The sequence below is a fragment of the Mesoplodon mirus genome (assembly GCF_964341445.2).
Source record: "Mesoplodon mirus genome assembly, chromosome: 9".
Classification (NCBI taxonomy): domain Eukaryota; kingdom Metazoa; phylum Chordata; class Mammalia; order Artiodactyla; family Ziphiidae; genus Mesoplodon; species Mesoplodon mirus.
Window position 1 is genome coordinate 31,603,923 of NC_138985.1, and position 20,156 is coordinate 31,624,078.

The following is a 20,156-nucleotide window of genomic DNA, read 5'->3' on the forward strand; positions in this document are numbered from 1 at the left end:
GGGAGGTTTTAAATTAAAAACTCAATTTCTTTAATATTTATAGAACTATAAAAATTTGTCTTCCATATTGGATGATTCTTGAGGAATTAGTCCATTTCACTTTAGTTGTCAAATTTAGGTATGTAAAATTATTTATATTTCCTTATCACTCCTTTGAAATCTACAAGATTTGTAGTGGTATCCCACTTCATTTCTGATATTGCTAATTTGCATCATTTGGCAATATTATTGATCTTTTCAAAGAACCATCTTTTGCTTACTTTCTCTATTGTTTTTCTACTTTCAACTTGCACCTCTGGGTTTACCCTGCTCTTCTTTTTATAGGATCCTAAAGTGAGAGCTTACATGATTTTCTTGAGACTTTCCCTTTTTTCTAATGTAAGAATTTGGTGCTATAAATTTTTCTCTAGCACTACTTTAGTTATAGCCCACTCATCTTGGTATGTTTTAATTTCATTTTCATTTAGTTCAATGTATTGTTTTTATTTCCCTTGAGACTTCCTCTTTGACTCAAAGATTATTTAGCAACTTGTTTCCAACTGTTTGGAGATTTTCCTGTTACCTTTCTGTTACTGATTTTTAGCTTGGTTCATTTGTGGTGAGAACACACACAGTATGATTTCAATTATTTTAAATATGTTGAAGATTGTTTTATGGCCCTATCATGGTAAGTGGTCTATCTTGGTAAACTATCCACAGGAACTTGAAAAGAATGTGTATTCTGCCGTTGTTGGGTGAAGTGGTGTGTGTGTGTGCGTGCTGCATCATGTTAATTTATGGTACTGTTGAGTTATTATGTAACCTTGCTGATTTTCCATGTAGTTCAGTCAATTATTGAAAGAGGGGCAATGAAGTCTCCAACTATAATCATGGGTTTGTCAATTTCTCCTCTCAGTTCTGTCCGTTTTTGCTTTAAGTATTTTGCAGCTCTGTTTGGTACATACAAATTTAGGATTGCCATGTCTTCTTGATAGACTGACCCTTTCAGTATTATGAAATGCCCCTCTCTGACCCCAGTGATTTTCTTTGCTCTAGAGTCTACTTTATCTGACATTAATGTAGCCACTACAGCTTTTTTCTGATTGTTTGCATTGCATATCTTTTGCCATTTTTTTACTTTCAACCTACATATACCATTAATTTTGAACTGAGTTTCTTGTGGGGAGCATATAGTAGGGTCTTGTTTTTTATCTACTCTGTTCTTCTCTTTTAGTTGGTATATTCAGACATTTACATGTAATATAATTATTGATATGCTAGGACTTCAGCAGGGTTTTTTGTTTCATTTTGTTTTGTTTCTTATGTTTTCTTTTTCTGCCTTCCTTTGGGTTACTTGTACCTTTTTTTTTTTTTTAGAATTCCATTTTGCTTTATCAATAGTGCTTTTGAATGTATCTCTTTGTATAGACATTTAGTTGTTGTATTATATTATGCACACATAACTTTTTATAGTCCTCTGGTGTCAAGATTTCACCAGTTTGAGTCAAGTGTAAAAACCTTTCTATCCTTTCAGTTCCTTTACCCTCTGTCATTTATAATACAATTGTCCTAAATGTTTCCCCTACATGCTTTGAGATCCACAATGTTACAATTTTTGCTTCACTCGCCAAATATAATTTAGAAAACTTAAGAGAAAAAATTCCATTGTATTAACTAATATTTTTACTCTTTCTATTGTTCTATCTCCTTTCCTGATGTTTCAGGAATTCTTCTTTTATCATTTCCTTTCCAGTTCAAGAACCTCCTTCAGCCCTTTTTTTTTAAAAAAAATAGGGTGGATCTACTGGTGACAAACCCTTCTAGTTTTCCTTCATCTGAGAATGTCTTGATATCTATACACTTTATTCCTGAAGAATATTTTCACTGCATATAGAATTCTTAGTTATAGTTGTTTTCAGCACTTGGAAATGTGATGCCCCTTCCTTCTGGCCTCTTTGGTTTCTGATAAGAAACTTGCTGTAATTCAAATTGTTTTTTACTTATAGGTAAAGTATTATTTTTTTCTTTCTGCTTTCAAGATTTTTCATCTTTAGTTTTCAGAATTTTGACTATGATGTATCTTGGCATGATATTTTGGGGGGTGCATCCTATTTTGGGTTAGCTCAGCTTCTTGAATCTGTAGCTTTATGTCTTTTGCCAAATTTTTTTTTCAGTCATTATTTATTCAAATATGTATTCAACCTCACCCTCCTTCTCCTCTCCCTCTGGGATGCAGATGAGATAAATATTAGGTCATTTGTTATACTACCACAGGTCCCTGAGGCTCTATTCACTTTTTTTTTCCAATCTATTTTTCTCTGTTGGTTAATTTCTATTGTTTTATCTTTACTTTCACCAATCCTTTCCCTATCATTTCCACTCTGCTACTGAATCCATCTAGTGAGTTTACTATTTCCTTTATTGTAATATTCAGTTTAAAATTTTCCATTTGGTTCCTCTTTATATTTTGTATTTCTTTGCTGAGACTTTCTAGTTTTTTGTTTCAATCATTTTCAGATTTTTTTAATTAAAGTATTTTTATCATGCCTGCTTTAAAACCTTTGCAAGAAAATGCCCATCTCTGTGTCATTTCTGGTTTGGTGTCTGATGATTATCTTGTCTTTCTCAAGTTAAGATAGTCTTGGTTCTTGGTATAATGAGTGATTTTCAGTTGTACCCTGGACATTTTGATTACTGAATTGAGACTCAGATCCTATTTAAACCTTCTGTTTTACAGGCTCCTCTGACATCACATCAGCACAGAAAGGAAGACCCCACCTCAATTCTACCAAGTGGGGGTGAAATTCCATCACCCTGGCTGGGAGGGTATGATGATTAATTTTATATGTCAGTTTGACTGGGCTATAGGATGCCTTGATCATAAAGATTATTTCTGGATGTGCTGTGAGAGTGTTTCCAGAAGAGGTTAGCATTTTAATTGGTGGACTGAGTAAAGCTGATGGTCCTCCCCAAAGTGGGTGGGTATCATCCAATCTATTGAGAGCCTGAACAGAACAAAAGCTCAAGTGCAAATGCTTGAGCTGATATCAATCTTCTCTTGCCCTTAGTGTTCCTGGTTCATCTCTTCTTCCCACCTCCCTCTAGTTTCTCAGGAGAACCCTAATACGAGGCATGAGGGGTGGGGGGAAGAGGGGAGAGTGCCTTGTAACTGCTCCCTACATGTTCATGACTTTCATGAACACTATGTCATGTTCATGACTTTCATGAACACTATGAAGGATGAAAGGTCTCATTATCATTGGGTGGCCATGACAATCCCAGCTTCTCTTGGTCTTTTCTGAAATCATCCCAGCAAAACAATCATGGAAGTCTAGGTTCCCCACTTAATCTTTGCTGAGGGGGATTACGGCCCATTTTGTTCCATGGTGTTTGGCTGCAGTAAAGCAGTTATTGTCTGTAAGTTTTCTGTCTTGCTAAGTTGCCTCTTTCCTGGTCCTTATTCCCCCCCCAAATTCATATTTTGAAGCCCTACCCCTGAGTGTGGCTGTATTTGGAGATGGGGCCTCTAAGGAAGTAATTAAGGTTAAATGAGGTCATAACGTTGGGCTTTGATCCAATAGGGCTAGTGTCCTTATAAGGCACACCAGAGAACTAGTGTTCTCCCCATGCGGCCCCACTCCCTATGTAGATGCACCAAGGAAAGACCATGTAAATATATAGTGAGAAGGACCAGGAAGAGAGCCCTCACTGGAAACCAAGTCAGCCAGAACCTTGATCTTGGACTTCTGACCTCCAGATCTGTGAGAAAATAAATTTCTGCTGTTTAAGGCACCCAGACTGTGGTACATATGACAGTCCTAGCAAACTAATACAGATTCCCTTGGCTCAAGGTTTTTCATGGGGTTGCAGTCAAGCTATCAGCCAGGATCATCCCAAGGCTTAAATAAGGAAGGATGAATTTCCAAGCTCATTACTATGGTGTTGGCAGGATTCAGTTTCTTGTGGGGTGTTGGGCTGAACGCCTGTTTTTCACTAGCTATTGCTATGAGGCCTCTCTCAGTTCCTTGGCACAGGGGCCTCTCCACAGGGCAGCTCACAGTATGGCAGCTGGTTTCCATCACAGTGAGGAAGTGAAGGAGCAAGGCAACAAGAGAATGAGAAAGCAAGAGTGTCTGCTCAAGAGAGAAGCCAGTCTTTTACTTAACCCTAATCTCAGCAGTGATATCCCATCACCTTTTCGATTCATTAGAAACGTCACTATATCCAGCCCACACTCAAGGAGAGAAGATTAAAAAAGGGCCTGAATACTAGGAGATAGGTATTGTTGGAGGCCATCTTAGAGGCTCTCTACAAGCTTTCAATGGCCAAATTTGGGACAATTTGAGCAGCATAATAAATGACACTAATGGATTAATACTGATAGAATAAACATCCATGAGTCCATACTGTTATAAACAAAGTAATTGAATAAATACAGATCTTCAAAATATGATGGGGTTATGTCCTGATAAACCCATAAGTTGAAAATGCATTTAATACACCTAACTTATGGAACATCATAGCTTAGCCAAGCCTATCTTAAATGTGCTCAGAACACTTACGTTAGCCTAAAGTTGGACAAAGTCATCTAACACAAAACCTATATTATAATAAACTACTGAATATCTCATGTATTTTATTGAATACTATGCTGAAAGTAAAAATCTAGAATGGTTGTAAGGGTACGGAATGGTTCTAAGTGTATTGGTTGTTTACCTCCCTGACTGTGTGACTGACTGGTTCACTGCCACTGCCCAGCATCACAAGACAGTATCATACTACATATCACTAGCTCAGGAAAAGATCAAAATTCAAAATTCGATGTACAGTTTCTACTCAACTTCTATTGCTTTCACACTGTCGTAAAATCAAAAAATTACAAGTCAAACCACTGTAAGTCAGGGACTGTCTGTAAATAAATGGAGGGGAAAGGACAGCTCTTCCTTAGAGTAGAATTCCATTTAACAAAGGTAGAAAGAAAACAGGAAATAGAAAATCACCATTTGGTAAATACCACAGTAATACTTGCTGTGAGCAAGAATGAAATCTAAAACTACTGGATGAAATTCTAAGGTAAATGCAAAGTCTTAAAGTTTCTCCCCACAAGCTACTTATTAATTTAAAAAGAAAATTTTTTAACTTTACAGTGGAGAAATCTGATAAATAACAACTTAACAGAATGATCAGACTTAACCAGTAATGACTTACCAATTTCACGTACCTCTAATATGATGCACCAAGAAGGGCACATCACTTCTGTAATCGTCTTGCCAAAAATGCGTCAATCAGAAAACCCAAATTGATTGATTTCTCATCAATCAGAAAACCCCAATTGTGGGACATCTTACAAAATAATTTTCCCATACTCTTCAAGTGTCAAGATCATCAAAGACAAAGAAAGACTAAAAATTGTCTAAGATTCCAGGAGGCTAAGGCAACAGGATAAACCTACGCAACATGGGATCCTAAATCGGATCCTGAACCAGAAAAAAAGACATTGCTTGGATAATTTTTTTTTAAGAACCATCTTTTATTGAACTATTTTGTTTATTTTTTAAAATTTTTATTGGAGTATAGTTGCCTTACAATGTTGTTAGTTTCTACTGTATAGCAAAGTGAATCAGCTATATGTATACATGTATCCCCTCTTTTTTGGATTTCCTTCCCATTTAGGTCACTACAGAGCACTGAGTAGAGTTCCCTGTGCTATACAATAGGTTCTCATTATTTATCTATTTTATACTTAGTATCAATAGTGTATATTGACCCCAATCTCCCAATTCATCCCACCCCCCTTTCCCCCTTGGTATCCATGTTTAGATAACTAATGAAATTTAAATGGAGACTGTAAATTAGTAAAGAGTATTGTATAGATGTTAATTTTCTCAAATAATTATATTACAGTTATGTAATATACTAACATTAAAAGCTGGATGAAGGGTATACAAGAACTCTGAGTATTGTTATATTTCAAACAACTTTACAGACGTATAATTTACCCACTAGCAATCCTGCTCTCCCTCAGCCCATGGCAACTACTAATACACTTTGTCTCTAGAGTTGCCTATTCTGGACCTTTCATATAAATGGAATCATATGGAAATGGAAGCTTTTTGTAACCGACTTCTTTCTTTCAGCATAATGTTTTCGAGGTTCATCCATTGTTATGTGTTGAACTGTGTACCCGCAAAAGATGTTGAAGTTCCCAGTACCTGTGAATGTGCCTTTATTTGAAATTTGGATCTCTGCAGATGTCAAGTAAAGATGAGGTCATTAGCTGTGGTGGGCCCTAATCCAATGATTGAGTCCTCGTAAAGAGGGGAAATTTGGACACAGAGATAGATACACTTAGAGGGAAGATGAGGTCAAGACACAGGAAGAACACCATCTGCAAGCCACAGAATGCCTGAGGCTACCAGAAGCTAGAGGATAGGCATGGAAAAGATTTTCTTTCACACCCCTCAGAAGAAACCAACCCTGCCAATACCTTGATTTCAGACTTCCAGCCTCCAAAACTATGAGACAATAAATTTTTGTTAAGCCTCCCAGTTTCTGGTACTTTGATATGGCAACCCCAGAAATCGAATATATTCATGATGCATATTATCAGTACTTCATTCCTTTTTATTGCCAAAATTATTCCACTGTGTGGCTGTATGACATCTGGCTTATCCATTCAACATTTGAGTTATTTTGACCTTTTGGCTAGCATAAAAAATGCTGCTGTAAATATTTGCATACAAGTTTCTGTGTGGACATGTTTTAATTTCCCTTGGGTATATACCTAAGAATGGAATTGCCAGGTCATATAATTGTATGTTTACCTTTTCAAGGAACTGCCAAACTATTTTCCAAAGTAGCTGCACCATTTTATATTCCCACCAGTGAAGTGTGAGGGTTTCAACTTCTCCACATCCTCACCAACACTTGTTACTATCTGTCCTTTTGATCATAGCCAAGAGAGTATGAAGTAGTATCTAATTGTGGCCTTGATTTGCATTTTTGTAATGACTAAGGATGTTGAGCTTTTTTTGTTTTATGTGCTTATTGGCCATTTCTATATCTTCTTTGAAGAAATTTCTACTCAAATCCTTTGCCTAGTTTTTAATGAGTTTATCTTTTTTATTGACTTGTAAGAGTTTATATATTCTGGATACTGAATCCTTATCAAATATATGATTTGCAAGTATTTTCTCTCATTCTTTTTTGCTTTCTTGATGGTGCTGTTTGAAGCACAAAAGTTTTACATTTTTATGAAGTCCAATTTGTCAACTTTCATATCTCTTATTATATTTGCAAAACTTCAGTGCATCTAAAATTACTTCAACATAAAAAAACTATAAAAATCTATGTAAAAAGTTTAAAAGACTATGTTCTAGACTACCAAAAGGAAGTAGAAATGGAATTTTTCATTTGCTATTCAATACAGTTCTGTTTCTTTTCTTTTTTCTAGATTATACAAGTGATGCAAATTCTCTGGAAATTTTAGAAATTAACATTAGTAAACTAATGTAGTAAACTCACCATCCAGGGATAACCATCACTGTCACTGAAATTTATAGTCTCACACAAACGTATAAACATTCATAAAAATTGAGGATCATTTGTTCTATGAGGGGAGAGCCATGTAAACAATGTGGGGATGGATGACTCATGGACTAACAGGAATTTGTGTTGCCATGCTACACCAAGGAGAGGTGGTGCCCAACCAGGGCCATTCAGAGGGCGATGGCTTGAACTGGCTTTACAAGGTGAGTGATGGCTGTGCTTTAGGGGAAAAAGAGAGTGAAGTTTTCTAGAGGGCAACCAGGAGTAAAGGAATGTCAACGGAGCAGTGATGTAAACCCCTGATAGTAAGCCAGACTGGATGACACTGGATTCTGAAGGGCCTTCCATGGCATGGGATGCAATCCATGCAGGCCACGGGGCATCCTTGAAGACTTCTGGACAAAGACATGGCCGGGGACCATGGAAATGTCTGAGATATATTTTATATTCTGCGTACTCACATGCAGATGACCATACGTCCTGGTTGGTCGGAGACAGCCTCAGATTACACCTTTGGTCCTAGAGTTGCACCCCCTTTCACTCAAAAGTGCCCAAATTTGGAGGATAAATATTATCATCTACACACACACACACAAACACACACAACAGAACTTTCACAATTCTCACCTTTATTATGCGAAATGCACTGAGATTTTGCATTCTATTTTTTTCATTAAAAATATATATATATTGGTTGCAACCCATTAAACTGACTTTGACACACTAATAGCTCCTAGCCCAAAAACTCTGACCTAGATGCCTGTCAGGTCTTGGGAAAAGGGGGAAGAAGACAGTTAAGTTTGGATATGTACAGTTTAAGGCCGTGGTTCTCACCCTTGGCAGTGCATCAAAATCAACTAAAGCATTACTGAAAATGCACATCTTCAGGTCCACTGCATATAAAGCTCTACTACGTGTATTTCTATGGAAAGAGCTGTAACATATTTGACAAATAACACATGAAAGGGGATGAATACTTACAGAATTAAGTTCAAAGCAGAACCACTACTTTCAGGAGTATGTGACAGCCTGGGATGGAACACAGCGCGGGGGTGGGTCAGAGGGCACGGCCGCGGTACCTCCTGGGTGTTCGGCGGGTCCCTGTTAAACCAACGACCGCCCCTCTCTCCGCCAGCCTCCCTAGACCCTCACTGACCCGGGAGGTAGGGTCGCGGGGCGGCAGAGACCAGAGGAGAGGCAACCGGCGGCGCGGCCGCTCCGGGTCGCCAGGGCCTGCTCCACTCGCCGGCGCCGGGACGCGCCGGGACGCGCCGGGACGCACCACGACGCACCACAGGCAGAACGCCGCCCCATAGTGCCCCGCGGCGCGCACGCGCAGGCGGCCGTTCCCAGCTTGCAGCCCAGCGCGGCGGCCGAGCCGGCTGGGGGCCGCCTCTGGCAGCCCCGGGCCGGACGCCCCTGTCCCCAGCAGCGGGGGCAGGATGGCGCTGAAGCGGATCCAGAAGGTAAGGAGTCTTCCCGCCCTCAGGCTCTTTGCTAGTCCGAAGCGTCGATTCGCGGGCGGGGGTGGCGCGGCCGCCAAGTGAACGCAGCTGAGAAGGAACGGAGTACGGCCTCACCTGCCACTAAGAGAAGCAGAACCAGCGCCCGTGCGGCCTTAAAAGGGCACCGCGCTGCGTGCGGGGCGGGGCGAGGTCACGTGGCTAGCGTGGGGCGGAGCGGGGCGAGCGGAGCGTCTCGACCCGGCACTTGGAACCAGCTGCGGACTCGCCACGCCTTGGGCCATGTGCGCGGGCTTCCTGGGCAGAGTGACGGCGGCGGGCCCCAGAGGAAGGAGAGTATCCTCTTGTCGGGGGGTCTGGAGGGCTGAGCAGAGGAGTCGAGTTTGGAGCTGGGCCCTAAGGGATGAGTAGGATCTCAGCAGGTGCAGAAAAGGGACAAGGGCATTCGTGGCCCGGGAGAGACGACGTGGTTGGGCTTGGAGCGGGGAGGGGGTGACTGGGGTTTAAGCGCTGCTGGAGCAGGGGATGGGAGTGGGTGGGCCTTAGGGGCAGTGCTGGGATAACTTTTTTATCCTGTAAGTAATCGGGAGTCCTTGCAGGCGTTTAATATATTAACTAGAATTTGGAAAATGCACAACAGTAGAAGAAAGAAAAGGTATTTTTCACTTCTGCCATATTTCACTTCTGTTTGTTGACATTCTAGCATATCTACTACCAATCTTTTACCTATACTTAAAATAAATTATGCTATATTTTGTATCCTGCTTTTTCATATAGCATTAAACGTGGGCATTTTTCATGTTGTGAAATAGTATTCATAACTGTAATTTTTTTTTTTTCCCGGTACGCGGGCCTCTCACTGTTGTGGTCTCTCCCGTTGCGGAGCACAGGCTCCGGACGCGCAGGCTCAGCGGCCATGGCTCACGGGGCCCAGCCGCTCTGCGGCATGTGGGATCTACCCGGACCGGGACACGAACCCGCGTCCCCTGCATCGGCAGGCGGACTCTCAACCACTGCGCCACCAGGGAATCCCCATAACTGTAATTTTTAACATTAGCATTCCGTAAGTACATTACCAGTAACTTATTTAATCATTACCTGTAGTGAATAAACACACTGGACATGGATGTCAGAGGGCAAGGCACTTAATCATTCCCACCCTCCGTGTCCACATGTTTTTACAGGTGTTTTTTTGAGACTTAGATGATACATGTTTAGTACATGTTTGGCATATATCAAGTGCTCAGTATGAGTTAACTGCCCCTGTTATTCTAAATTTTATATAAAGTAAATAATGCTGTAATAAGCATCATTGTGTGGTGAGCTTAGGCTTGATTGCCAGAGGTGAGATTGCAGGATCTCTAAGGGTATGGCTCCTTTTTAATAAACAGCCCTCCAAAAAAGAATGTTTTCGGCAAATTATTCTCTGAAAGAGGTCATCTGTTATCCTAGGACTTTGAGACAGGTGAATGACATGCTCAGATCTGTGTTGTAAAAAGAGCCTTCTGGCTCTGATGTGGCCTGAAGTGGGCCAGACACTGGAACAAAGGGAGAGTGGAGGGTATTGTGAAAGTCCAGCAAAGGCTTCATCCGAGTGAATGACCATGGAATGGATACCGAGGCAAGAACTATACTTGGATGATGTGGAAGGGCAGAACTGACAAGACTTGAAAAAGAGTATGTGGTGAAAGTGAGAGAGGGAGGTGCACAAGATGGGTAGCTGGCTGGATGGTAGTATTATTGCCTGTGTTGGGGAATCAGACATTGTGAGGGCAGGGAGCAGGGTGCGGGAGATAAGGAGGGTAGGTTTGAACTTACATGTGTGAACATGTAGGCTGGTAAGATTTACAAAAAGGAGAACTAGGAGTAACAAGCTTGGACCTTGAGGATGACATGGGAACCGTAGATGTAAGGTAATTGAGGTCACAAGGCCAGGGAGAACTTTCCTTGGTAGGAACCAATAAAGGAAGTAAGCAGAGCTGGCTTCACCAGTATGTGACTCATAAGGTCTCACAGGGCCCCTTGTGAAGGGCCCTGCCCTTGGTTTAATGCTGTGCAGTCACCGTCTTGAAATTCTCAATAATTTTGACCAAGAAACCCCGCATTTTCATTTTGCATGAGGACCCTGCAAATTCTGTATCAAGACCTGGAAGAAACAGCCCACAGTGGTCAGAAGACATCACTGGGATGAGTTAGGAAGCCCTGGCTGCAAGTAACAGAGACCCAGCCACCCTTGCTCACAGAACTGAAGGTCCATAGAGCTTTGGAAGTGATTTTGGAGCTCCTCTGTTTTTGTGAAATTCTCTGGACTGAGTAGCTCTGGGCCTCAGAGCCCACTGGACATACCCTGGGAGACAAGGAGGCGTTGGCTTCCAGAAGTTCTCAGAAAGCCCAGCAAATCATTTTTTTTTCCTTTACCCCTTGTTATGAATCATTTCACATGCTCATTCTTGAACCGGTGGATAGTAAGGGGTGCAGCTCCTCTTAGACCTGGGGCTGAAGGTGAGTCTGCCTCTCCTGAGGGACTGGAACTGAACAGGAGCTCTTTAAGACAGAGGAAGAGGAGTGGATGCCAGCAGTATGAGGCCTGATCAGTAGGTGGCCTTGCACTAGCTGTCCCCTTAGCTCCCAACCCACAGCCCTTGCCAACCAACTTCATACCTTTTTTAAAAGATTTTTCCAAAGAGTTGAGTATTTGTGCATGAACGTTCAGTTTATTGATAAAGTATTTCCTTCAATTAAACAAGAATTCACATTTAAAAATCTGAATATGAGTCAGTGTAACATTTCTAAATGTCTTCAACAGGGACAGGAATTTATGTGGCAGCTTTATATTTATGTTTACATTAATGATTATTTTTTGCTTTTTAAGGTAATATGTATCCTTTAGAGAAAATTTGGAAAATACCCCAAAATGCAGTCTTTTAAAAAGTCATCTGTAGCCCCATGAGATAATTATGGTTAACGTTTTGATAAGATTTCATTCCAGTCTCTTCAGTGTGAATGTATGCTTCTGATTCTCATAGTCACATGGTACATCCAGTTTTATATTCTGCCTTTTCCCCCTCTTTTTACCTTAATGTTGTTTCATGACTTTTACTCCTGTAGTCTTTAGAAACTATAATTTTTTTTTTTTTTTTTTTTTTTTTTTTTTTTTTTGCGGTACGCGACCTCTCCCATTGCGGAGCACAGGCTCCGGACGCACAGGCTCAGCGGCCACGGCTCATGGGCCCAGCCGCTCCGCGGCATGTGGGATCTTCCCGGACCGGGGCACGAACCCGTGTCCCCTGCATCAGCAGGCGGACCCTCAACCACTGCGCCACCAGGGAAGCCCTATAATTTTTAATGATTGCATAATACTTGATTTAGCTTTTCAGAAAAAGTTAACTCTTTTTCTGACTATGAATGTTAGTTGTTCTTCAGAGAGAACTTGGAAAATCAGGAAAGTATAGATAATACCCTATTTCATCTACTCTAAGATGAACTTTTTTTTTTACATTTTCACATCTCTGAAATTGGGATGCTGCTTAAAATCGCTGTCAGCCCGGCAGCAGCTGTAACTTGGTTTTCACCATCTGTATGTGAAAGCCATGTCCCAGCAGTGTATATTGAGGTTAAGTGCATTGTTGGTGTGTTGAGTAATTGCTTTAAAAATGTCTTCAAGAAGATACTGTGGGAGGGAGACACAGGAGGGAAGACATATGGGGATATATGTATATGTATAGCTGATTCACTTTGTTATAAAGCACAAATTAACACACCATTGTAAAGCAGTTATACTCCAATAAAGATGTTTAAAAAAAAAGATACTGTGACTTAATGCTGAAAATAAAAGCTTTTGTGGACACAGGCACAGAAGCAGAACAGTGGGGAGTAAGCTTTATACCAATGGAATAAATGTTGCTGGAGAAAGGACTGCAGTTCTTTGTTTCCACGCCAAGCTAGCCAGATGCTTCATAGACCACAGAAAGGAAGGTTCCACCTACCCTCAGGTCGGTGAGGCTGGGTCACCTTTATTCACCGAGGTTTGTGCAAAGAGATTGTGTATTGTGGGCCTTTGCGGAATGGGTATCAATGGCTTGGAAGAAAACTCCAGAAGCAGTATAGTGGAGGACTGTTTAAGAATTGCCACATCATCATTGCCTGAAAGGCACAGAGGATGATCGTGAGGACATCCGTGACCCAGGGTTAGTATTGGACTCTAAACGGGAAGAATCAATTTATTTATTTCACTTGTTTTTCCTTTTTTTTGTGTGTGGTATGCATGAGTGATTGAAAAACAAAAGCATGTGCCCAGGTGAGCTTAAAGCTGAGTTTTAAAATAAAAGTTTTAAGTGTAAAGAATATCATATGATATCACTTGTGTGTGGAATTTTTTTAAAATGAGACAAATGAACTTATTTACCAAACAGAAATAGATTAATAGACATAGAAAACAAATTTATGGTAACCAAAGGGTAGAGGGTTGGGGGCGATAAATTAGAAGTTTGGGTTTAACAGATACGTACTATAAAATAAACAATAAGGACCTACTGTGTAGCACAGGGAACTATATTCAATATCTTGTAATAACATATAATGGAAAAGAATCTGAAAAAGAAAAATAAATATATGTGTAACTGAATCACTTTGGTGTAACCCAAAACTAACACAACATTGTAAATCAACTATACTTCAATTAAAAAAGATTTTTTCTAAAGATAGCAAGAACACAACCCACAGAATGAAGGAGAATATTTGTCAAATATCTGAAAAGGGACATGTGTCCAGAATATGTAAAAATTCTTACAACTCAACAATAAAAGACTGTCCAATTAAGAATAGAAAAAAAAAGAATGCATTTGGTCTTAGTTTAATTGCCAGTGTGTTTTCTTTCTTAGTTGTATATAAGATGGTCGTACATTGAATGAGATCTTGGATTCAGTGAAACAGTAACATAATTGAGTGTGTAACTATTTAAAGTGTAATGGTTTGCTTAACTATTTTCCTCTGGTAATCTGCTATGCTTTAACCTTTGCCCTTTTCAGGACTCACTTTTATCATCAGTGTTATTTATAACAATAATTATTACACAATTTTAACCTGCCTAGTCCTTTACAATTTATAAAATATATTTTTATGTGTTTATTGAATAGGTAAGAAATTCCCATGATTCAAAATTCAAAAAATACAAAAGGGTCTACAGGGGAAAGTCTCCCATCCACTCCTGTCCCCAGCCATCCAGTTTTTCTCCCAGGGTGTCATCAGTGTTATTAGTTTCTTCTGTACTCTTCCAGTACTAGATATCTCTACCCATTCCTCATTCTTCCTTTTTGTAATAGTAATGACTGCATCCTCTGTGCACTGTCAGCCTTGACTCTACTGGGTATACTTGGGAACGGTTATACACATTACAAAATTATAGCCAAACATTAGTGCTGGCCGGTTGGCAGGCACGTGTTATAATTACAACTGAACAGATAATTATACTGAGGCCCAAAGAGGTCAAAGTTATTTTCCCAGTGACAGAGCTGGGACTCAGACCTGGGTCTTCTAGACGCTATTGGGAAAACACAGGAATGCAATATATTAGTGAACTAGTTTCTTTCAAATCACACTGTTCTTCCTTGAAATGCCAGTTAGCATTTGAAACTCCTTGGTGCTAGTTGGAATCTGTCAGTTGAGACCCACTTCTGGGCCTTCAGGAATCATCAACTCTTAGTAACCTTTCACCACACCTTTTATGAGGTATATGCGCTCTAGGGACAGGGAACAGCCCACGCGAATGCCTGCAGGTGTGGAGAAACCTGCTGAGTTGGGAGGGAATTGGCCAGTACTGCTAGCTTTTCCTGCCCCTGACTGCTCATCTGGTCTCTCTGGGATTTGCCTTAGTGCAGAGGGTATAAACAATCCCCTACAGAGTGGTAGTGGAGGTGTGGAGGACACAAAGCAGAGGGAAGCAGGAAAGGAACTGTTCTGAGGTTCCAGGAGCCATACTGCATTTTTGAGCTTGTCCTCTGGTCCCCTCACATGACCTTAGTTGTTCCCCAAGCTCATTTCTGTTGTGACAACTAGCAATGCTGAGTACTGAGTGCTTACCAAGTGCAACCTATTTAGATACATTAGATACTAGCTAAGAACTGACCGGTGGTATACTGGTAGGTGTTTAAAAACCAACCCTCTGGGACTTCCCTGGTGGCGCAGTGGTTGAGAGTCCGCCTGCCAATGCAGGGGACGCGGGTTCGTGCCCCGGTCCGGGAGGATCCCACATGCCGCGGAGCGGCTGGGCCCGTGAGCCATGGCCACTGAGCCTGCGCGTCCGGAGCCTGTGCTCCGCAATGGGAGTAAGCCACAACAGTGAGAGGCCCGCGTACCAAAAAAAAAAAAAAAATGTCGGCAAAGTTGTAGTTAAACCGCAAAATCCCCATCACCAGTGTCTTCTGTTTCCTTGAGCCTTATGGAATTTCTGCTGACTCCTTGCTGTGGGCCATCTACAACAGGGAGCTTGGCTGATGCATGTATGTCTCCAGGTCTATGAGGCCGAGGCCTCAGGCAAGACTTGAGAAGCTGGAGGCCCTCACAGCAAGAGTGATGTGAGCAGCAAGCGTGCCTTCTCTGTGGCCTTTGTAAATGGTTAGGGTGGCAGGAAAGAGCACTGCTCCTCCTGTGAGCCACCTCGTACCGACCTGTGGCTGCCCCTCGTAGCCAAGCCTTACATGACAAGCAGACCACACTGGTCACTCCCCACCTGAGGGCCTGGGTCCCAGACCAAGGTCGGGACTGCAGCCCTCCCACCTTCCTGCTACTGACTGCTTACTCCCTGTTTAAATCATAACAGGGACTCAACTAGAAAGGTTTGGGTTGGTTGGTTGGTTGGTTTTTAATCTCTCAAGATGTGAAGTATTTGTTTACTGGATTCCACTTACCATGCAGCATAAATAAGTTTTCTTTTTAGGGCAGGAAAAGCAACGATTTCATTTCTCTAACTCTGTAGTAATGTGGCCATGTGTGGCTGGAGCAGAGAGATGTGATCCTGGTGGTTTTTAAGAAAATGCTTTTCTTGCTAATTGACACTTCTGTGGAGGAAGACTTTGAATAAACACCTATTCTTTCCTACTGATGGCTGTGGTCTGAATGATTGCGTCCCCTCAAAACTCCTATGTTGAAATCTTAACCCCCAAGGTAATGACGTTAGGAGGTGGGGCCTTTGGGAGGTGAGGAGGTCCTAACAGAGGGCATGGCATTAGTGTGCTTATACAGGAGGCCCCCAGAGAGCTCCTTTGCCCCTTCCACCATGTGAGGACACGTGACGGCCATCTGTGAACGAGGAAGTGGGCTCTCACCAGATACGAGATGTACCAGTGCCCTGATCTTGGACTTCCAGCCTCTAGAACTGTGAGAAATGAATTTCAGTTGTTTGTAAGCCGCCCAGTCTGTGGTGTTTTGTTACAGCAGCTCGAATGGGTGGAAACCCTGGGGGACACCACTGTGGCAATTCTTTTTCTTAACGTTGTTGACTCCTAGGCAGTGGGCTCCGGAAGGCGTTTACCAGCATGGTCCCTCCACACTTGGGCCCAGATGCCTTCAGGACACAGCTGCCCTCAGAGTGTGAAAGACACTGACCATTTGGAGCCCTGCTTTCCTGCCCTGGATCTGTTATCCAAACGCACCAGGAGAGCATCAAGAAGTAAAGAAGATCTGAGTCTATCCACGTGCAAGAAGAGTATACAGGCTTGTGTGAATGACAGAGCAATTTGCTAAGGAGAGGAGAGAAGAGTCCTAGGAATGACCTGTGGAGACATCTCACATTCTCAAACCAAGGAAAAACCAAAAAGAGGGAGATGGCCAAAAGGAAATAGGAACTCAGGAAAAGCAGGAGTGGGAGGGAGAGGGGCGTGGACAGGATCTACACACAGCAGCCAGAGGGATATATTTTTTTAATAAATAAATAAATAAATAAATAAATAAATTTATTCATGGCTGTGTTGGGTCTCGGTTGCTGTGCATGGGCTTTCTCTAGTTGTGGCGAGCGGGGGCTGCTCTTCGTTGCGGTGCACGGCTTCTCATTGCGGTGGCTTTTCTTGTTGCAGAGCACGGGCTCCAGGCACGCGGGCTTCAGTAGTTGTGGCGCGTGGGCTCAGTAGTTGTGGTGCACGGGCTTAGTTGCCCCGCGGCATGTGGGATCTTCCTGGACCAGGGCTCGAACCCATGTCCCCTGCATTGGCAGGCAGATTCTTAACCACTGCACCACCAAGGAAGTCCCCAGAGGGACATTTTTAAAAGCATCCCTAGATCAGGGACTTCCCTGGTGGTCCAGTGGTTAAGACTCCATGCGCCCAATACAGGGGGGGCCCGGGTTCGATCTCTCGTCAGGGAACTAGATCCCGCATGCCGCAACTAAGAAAGATCCCACGTGCCACAATAAAGATCCCACGTGTGGCAATGAAGATCCCGCGTGCCACAACTAAGACCCGGCACAGCCAATAAATAAGTAAGTAAACACAAAAACATCCCTAGGTTATGTCCTCTCTGTTTAAAGCCCTCCAGGGATTCCATCACACCTAAGAATAAAGTCCTCCCCCTGACCCACAGGGTCCTACAGGATCCAACCCGCACCCATGCCTCCTTCCCTCTCTTTTTCTCTGGGCTCCCACCTCAGAGCTCCAGCACCTCTTGTTCCCTCTGCCTGGAACACTTCTCTCCAGATCTTCCACAGCTGGTCCCCCACCCTCCCACCCCCATATCCCGTCTCTGCTCCTGTGTTACCTCTGGGAGGCCTTCCCTGATCTGTCAAGCTGAAATAGGCTACCACACACTAGAGCAGGAAGTGGAATCCTAATGTCCCCACCTTCCCACACCAGGGACCCCCTCAGCCTTCTTTCAGTGGAGCCTGGGTCTCCCTGCTCTTCCCTCATCAGTATGGATGGACCGGGTCACCACACTGAGCTGATCTAGTGCCAGAACAAAGAGACCTGCCTCTTTGGTCTGCACAGCCTGATTCAGGCAAGGTAGGGCCTCCCCCAGTTGACTAAAGTGTTGAAAAGTGCTCTCTAGTAGGCCTTTGGGATCTAGGACCCCCAGGCTGGGGACTGGCAACCAAGTGGATGAAGGAAACTGGCAACTAGGACGTGTTTAAATAGGAACATTCCCAGGGAAAGAAGAGAAAACAAAGACACGTGGAGCCAAAGAAAATAAGGAACAAGAACAATACGGCTGTCTGTGGGTTGAACTCCCCTGGAATATGGAGGCTAAAGGAACTGGGGTGGATCAGAAAGTCACCTGAAGGTCAAGTCTGAGGAAAAAAATGACAGCAGAGATGTTACTGAAGACAAAAAAAAGACTAGAAATCGGGAGAGCTGGGAGGCCTCCATTTACTAGAGTTCATTTTTCCGATGCAAACACATTAGCAAAGTCAAAGTGGAGAAACGAGGAGACCTGTACACTGCAGAAGATCCAGGGTGGTTGGGGAGTAAGGAGGGCCGCAGACAGAGCTGCTGAAGGCAAGGAGTATTTGGCCAGGACCGAAGGTTTCCCCGGGGTGGGACCAGGTAACAGCTCTGCCCATCAGAGAGATGTCAAGAGTTTCTGCCTGTAAGACAAGCAACAGTGATGTGAACAGAAATGAAAATGGACATAACAAATGAAAAGTATTTGTGCCCAAATAAGGTTTACAAGCCCTTAAATGCACAGTCCAGACCCCAACACCTTAAGATTTTGGTAACTGATTTGGCAGCAAAATCTGACCTGAACTGCCATGAGGCTATTTAGAGTCTTTCTATAACCCATTTAACTGATTTTTCAGACGTCACTGCAGAAAAATGAACACGTTTGATTACCAGACTCTGCTCGGGTTCCTGTGGTAGAGTTTATAGAGTATAAAGGGTATATGCGATATTTTCTTAAAGCTGAACGACTCTGAATTCCAAAGCATGGAATTCTAAGGGGCTATGGGACTGTGGATCTGAATTTTAGGGAAGTGGGGGAGTTCTCTAGGGCAGAGAAGGAAGCTGTGAGCTGATGTGGGCCGGACATGTGTCTCTGTTTCCCTCCAGGTAGGTCAGTCATAGTCAGGTGCAGGTTGAGGCATGGTGGGCCCCTTCCATCAGTCAGCCAGGGCCTGGAAAGAACCAGGACCTTGATGGAGCAGGACCCTATGGGGCCTTCCCGGGGCAGACACCCCGCCCCTGCCACCATGTCCTCTGCCTGCCTCTTGTCTTTAGAAAAACTTTAGCCTCCTAGGCCTTCCCTAAGTTCCAAAGAATAAATTTAATCAGAGAAGTGAGAAAACGCAGAAACAAAGGAAAACAGTCAAGCAAGACAAAATAATAATAGTTTAGCCACTAAACAAAGTCAAGGCCCTTTACTGCCTCCTCAAAGGCTATAGATATTATTTGGAGCCATATCCTTGAGCTATTTTTTGCAGATACTGAAGACCCCACTAGGTGGAAGAAGTTGACTGCGTGCCGTCCACAACCCAGACTGGTTGGAACCAGAAGGTTGACCATGTTGATTACCGGTTACCTCATCACCAACCAATCAGAAGAATGTCCACAAGCTGATCACACACCCTTCAGTCCCCTTGCCTCACCCTATCTTTAAAAATCTTTCCCTGAAAGCCAGCGGGGGGAGCTCAGATCTTTTGAGCGCTAGCTGCCTGGACTCCTTGCTTTGGCGCCCTGCAATAAATGCTGCACTTTTCCTTCACCACAACTTCACGACAGTAGATTGGCTTTACTGCACTGGGGCCAGTGGACCCAAGTTTGGTTGGGTAACAGGACCAGCACGGGGCAGGTTCTCATCTCTCCTCCGCCACCGCATCCTCTACCTCACTATAAAATGCAGGTGAAGTCAAAGAAACACGACAGCACTTTGAGTTAGGTTTGTGACAGTGTGACCATCACTTAGTGTTCATTTTTATTCTTCTCATTAATTCATGCCTGCTTCATTCATAGATAAAATTTCTTTTGAGGGTCCACACAGAGGGTCGGGGGATCCCGTGCCTGTCATGAATCCAGGATTCTCAAGCAAGTGCTTTAACTGCAACAAGAGTTGAAGAATAAAATGCACGGTGCTCCGTGAGTGCAGCGAACAGGGGACTGGGTGGGGTCCCTCCGCCGGACCCACAAGGCGCGCCCGGGCTCGGCGGGACAGAGCACGGGGACGCGCAGAAGGCCGCGCCCTCCCTCC

The 20,156-nt window shown here is 43.0% G+C and overlaps 1 protein-coding gene across 2 annotated transcripts in view; it reads right to left on the reverse strand.

The window, feature by feature from the left end:
* Nucleotides 1-9,137, reverse strand: part of LOC309810035 (up-regulator of cell proliferation) — a 69,540-nt gene extending 60,403 nt beyond the window's left edge. Inside the window, exon 1 of one of the 2 annotated variants that reach the window (XM_082631723.1) lies at nt 8,509-9,137. The gene's annotated coding sequence lies outside the window, so the exon portion shown is untranslated. The remainder of the gene's footprint in view (nt 1-8,508) is intronic. The other variant, XM_082631724.1, reaches the window with a different exon arrangement.
* Nucleotides 9,138-20,156: the final 11,019 nt, after the last annotated feature.